The sequence below is a fragment of the Piliocolobus tephrosceles genome, chromosome 20 (assembly GCF_002776525.5).
Source record: "Piliocolobus tephrosceles isolate RC106 chromosome 20, ASM277652v3, whole genome shotgun sequence".
In the NCBI taxonomy this organism is placed as follows: domain Eukaryota; kingdom Metazoa; phylum Chordata; class Mammalia; order Primates; family Cercopithecidae; genus Piliocolobus; species Piliocolobus tephrosceles.
In genome coordinates, this window is record NC_045453.1 from 56,265,137 (window position 1) to 56,270,184 (window position 5,048).

The window sequence follows — 5,048 nt, forward strand, 5'->3', positions numbered from 1 at the left end:
TCTAGGGCAGAATCCTTCCTTGACCCTTCCAGTGTCTGATAATCCAGGCATTTCTTGGCTTGAAGAGGCATAGCTCCAATCTTTGCCTCTCTCTCCACATGGTATTCTCCTCTGTGTGTGTTTTTGTCTCTGAATTTCCGTCTTCTTGTAAGGACACCAATGATACTATAAACGGGACCAGTCTAACGACCCCATGTTAAGTGCGGAGACCCTATTTCCAAATAAAGTCAGATTCGTGGGTGCCAGCAGTTAAGACTTCTTCATTTTGGGGACAAAATTCAACCCATAATCCTCATGATAAGCCTTTCAGGACTACTTAATGTTTTTACAATGAACATAAATTATTTTGATTAAAAGTGGGAAAAGCAGTGGCCTAGATAGTTCTTGACTTCTTCCTGAAGAAATGGTGGCACCCCCAGAGATCCTAATTGCACCATCGGAGCAGCACATATTGGGTGGGATTCTCTTGGATGTCTCCTTCATCCTTAATAGATCATCTGCACCTTCATGTTTCCCTCCCCTGGGGTGTTTGCAAACTAAAATGAAAAGATGTTCTAATGTGCAAAGCCTCAACAAGGTGGATGCCAGGGGGAAGCTGGGGGGTGCCACACTGCATTGCACTCCAACTTCCAGCAGCTTTCCTCATGAGCAGTGCACAGTGTGTGTCTGTGTGTGTGTGTGTGTGTGTGTGTGTGTGTGTGTGTGTGTGTGTGTGTGATTGGCCAGGCTGGCATTTAGTGCATTGTTGGGTTTTGTTTTCTCTCCTCCAGTGAGTAAATCACTTTTCACCTTGGGCCCCCCAGTCTCTCTTTAGGAAAGTATTTTGTTTTCTGCTGGGCTGCAATAGGAAAAAAGGCAGAGATATTGTACTCTGTGCCTGTGAGTACATGTTGAGCATTTCCCAGTATCTTGTATCAGGATATGTTAAGACAAGGGGTTGCAACTGCAGGTATATTATTTGTCATAATATAAGCCTTGACTTTGGATGGTTTCTTGGATCATGGTCCCCCAGAAGCAAACCCTGAGACAAGTATTTGAGAAGCAGTTTATGTGAAAGGTGATCCCAGGAAACACCAGTAGGGTCACCAGTGGGCAGTGGAAAAGGTAAAGGCAGCCAATAAAGGCTGCATTATCAGGCAGGTCACTGCTGTGGCAGCTAGGCATGATCCACGGAGGAAGTCTGGGAGGCAGTGCAGAATATGTGCCTCAGGGTCTGTCCACCTGAGGGGAGTGGGTGCTGGCCTGCTTTATTGTGAGTTGAATTGTGTCCCCAGAAAAAAATATGTTGAAGTCTCACCCCCTAATACATGTAAATGTGACCTGATTTGAAAACAGGGTGGTTGCAGATGTAATTAGTTAAGACGAGATCATACTGGAGTAGGATGGGCCCTTAATTCAGTATGACTGGTGTCCTGGTGAAGAACACCAGGTTAAGAGACAGACTCACAGGGAGAGAGCACCTACGTGCAGACGGAGGTGGCAGTGGGAGATCTGCTGCTACAAGCCAAGGAAGGCCTGGAAGAAGCAAGGAAGGAAGAAGCAAGGATGAGGCAAGAAACCAGGAAGAAGCAAGGAAGGAAGAAGCAAGGATGAGGCAAGAAACCAGGAAGAAGCAAGGAATGATCCTCCTTTACAGGCTTTGAAGGGAGCACGGCCTTGCTAACACCTTGATTTTGGACTTCTGGCCTCCAGAACTGTAAGAGAATAAATTTCTGTTGTATTAGGCCATCCGGTTTGTGGTGAATTGTTATGGCAGCCCCAGAAAACTAGTACGATAGATATTTACCGACCCCCCTTGTCTGCTATAAGAGCTACCTCCTCCAGCAGCCTTCCCCTCCTCACACCCCCATCACCCACCCAAATCATTGTCCTTTGCAAACAGGCAGTCACGATCCAAGGGCCAGGAAAAAAACAAAAAAACAAAAAAACTGCAGGCAGAGAGAAACCTGTGTGCCCAGGTTTAGAAAAATTTGCCATCAGATTTATAGCACTGATGGGCTCCCCATATGACGAAGCAGCAATGCTCCTGGAAAAGTATGTCACAGAGGGTTCATCTAAAAAGAATCTGGTTAAGTAGCACAGGCAGTTCTTCACTTAGCCAAGAGGAGGAGAACCAGGCCTTCCTTGACGGATAAAAGTCCTATGTGATTTTAAGTCTTATTTTTGCCATGGCTGGGGCTCAGTACACACCATCCCAAAATATGACTGGAGGAGACCACAATGTGTCACCCCAAAATATATCTCTTTGGCATATTTTGAGCTGGTTATTCAGAGAAACTGCAGACACAGGAATGGCTCTAAAAAGCTGTCCTTTTTAACAAGGAAATTTATCTAGAAAGGAAATCTACATTAGTAAAGTATCTGCATCAGGAAGAAGGCTGCTCAGAGGTGAGGATCTCAGAAGGAAAGCTAATCAGCAGCCAGGACGCCTTCCCTGCTCAGGAAAGTACACGGACTCTAGTGAACCCGACAGACGACCAGATGGCCGCTGGCCTCCGTATGCACAAACAATGAAAGTACACAAAAGCCCATCATGAAGAAGAAAGACAGTAACAAAGATTCAAATGGCATGAAAAAGAATCTTCAGTTTGTTGGTATTAATGGAGGGTATGCAACAACTTCAAGTGATGATGTCGGCACAGATGAAAGCTATTCCTCTGAGTCAGATGACGAGTGTGATGTCACTGAGTAATATCCTCTTGAAGAAGAGGAGGTTGAAGACACTTGGGGAATGGCCGAAGGGCACTATGCCATTAACATTGAAGGGTTCAAGTCTGCCAGGGTGGAAGATGAAATGCATTTTCAAGAATGCAAACCTGAGAAGGTGAAAATCAGAGAGGGGCATAAATTAAGTGAAAAGATGTTGTCTGCTTGCAACTTACTGAAAAGTAATATAAATGACCCCAAAGCTTTGACCAGCAAAGATATGAGGTTCTGTCTGAACACCCTCCAGCGCAAGTGGTTCTGCGTGTCCAGTCAGAAGTCAGACATTTCAGCCACTCTGGGAGACTACAGAGCTGCTTTTGAGGCTACCTCCCTGGATGTCCTCTACTAGGTCATCAACTTGGCAGATGGAAACGGCAACACAGTCCTCTATTACAGCGTGTCCCACTCCAATTTTGAGATTGTGAAGCTGCTGTTGGACACCCGCATGTGTAACGTGGATCGCCAGAACAAGGGACTATACCTTCATCATGCTGGTGGCCCTCACGGCTGTGGAAGCAGAGGACATGCAGTTTGGGGAACTCTGGCTGAAAGGATGTGAGTCCCAAAGCCAGTCAGCTGGGGCAGATGGCCTTCATGCTGGCAGTCAGTTACTGGGCAGATCGGCATGGTGTAGGGTCTGCTGGCCTGTGGGGCTGAGGTCAACCTCCAGGACAACAAGGGCTCCATGGCCCTCATTGTGCCAGCAAGCACGGGCACATGGAGATCATCAAGCTGCTGCTGGCCCAGCTGGGCTGCAATGTCCACCTGGCAGCACCATGCTCTCGATCACTCTGGAAATGGGGCACAAAGGCATCACTGTTCTTCTGTATGCCTACATCAGCTTTGCAAAAGCCACTGGGCATCCCCTAGGCTTGGAATGAAGCCACGGAGTTTCATTTGATTGATTGCATGCAAATAGCCCTCCATTTTCATGCCACCATTAAGCTGCCAACTGTTCCTGTTGGGGTGACAGACGCTGAATGTATAGGTATTGTGCCTGAGCTCACCAGCACGCAGAAGCATAAAGGCCAGGGCTAACAGCTGAAGCTTTCGCAGTGCAGAGACTGCCAGCCTGGGCACGCATGCCTCCTTTCTGGCCATCTTCTCTCTACGGAGGGTGCACTTTAACCTACTCTGTGTTGCTGTTGAGTCTCTGCTCTGTTATGTACAGTCATAGGGAATTGTGAGCTGACCTTACCCAAAAGTACACCTTTTATTCCGTCTCTCCACTCCCAGACCACTACTACAGAGAAGTGTCAGGTTCTCATTGGCAGCATGTTTTAAAATTTTTCCACAAATATTTACATTTACCCAATGTGGCACCATTAGAAAGTTCTTCCAAAATTCCATCCCAGCACAGTTTTGTTGATTTTTCTTTTGTCTCTTATTATTTTAAAGTAAGAAAGTTGATCATCAGTAACTTCAGCCTGGGCCAGACAGAACTCTCAAAAAGTATGAAATTTCCAAAAGAAAATATTTTCATTTGGTTTTATCTAGGTAGATGTAAATATGACTTTTTTAAAAAGAAGATTATATGAAATTGGCACAGTATTTTGTATTTCATGCTAATTAAAGACATGAAGAACTACATGTAACATTATGATATTTTTGTTAATAATTGCACAATTCTGTTTCTAACGATAAAGGTTGAATTGTTTTTTCTATTCCTCCTTTTCTAACGATAAAGGAGGAATTGGCTATTTGCCGCTAGAGAAATACAGCGTAGTTCTCTGTATTTATGGATTCCTTTATACTGTGTCACATTTACTTTGGTCCTCCATGTATTTAGATGTTTGAAGTGCCTTAGACTTTTGCCATATTTTCAAAATCAAACTTCGTTAAGATCTAAAAAAAAAAGAAGGCTGCTGGATCACTTTGATTACCTAAGAGATTTTATCTGCGTAACAACACAACCTCTATTTATCATACAATTCCTCCTGCTACCTTCCCATAACTGTGTCCCCCAGGAGCCACAAGCCCCCTATTCTCTTCTGTAGTTCAGGATGCTATAACAACTTCAATCATCTGGCCCTTCTGAGTGTTATATTTTGTGGGACTTCTGAGTCTATGCATGTAATTAAAATGTTTTTTTCTCCTGTTCATCTGCCTACTGTCAGTTTATTTCATAGACTTAATTATCCAACCTTCAGAGAGTAAAGAGAAGGTCTTACTCTCCTCTGCACCACCTCACAGAGAATCACTCTTTACCAAACTGTGAAAACAGTAGAAATCAACCAAGAAGAAGCCACCAAGGGTGAGGAATTAAATGACGGGTAAAAAAAGGGAGAAGGGGAATTGTTCAACTCTCTTATCGTAACAAGCTGCAGGAATGATTTACAGCA

The 5,048-nt window shown here is 44.5% G+C and overlaps 1 pseudogene; it reads left to right on the forward strand.

Moving 5' to 3' along the window:
* Positions 1-1,993: 1,993 nt before the first annotated feature.
* On the forward strand, positions 1,994-3,587 carry LOC111546502 (annotated as a pseudogene).
* The last annotated feature ends 1,461 nt before the right edge of the window (positions 3,588-5,048 follow it).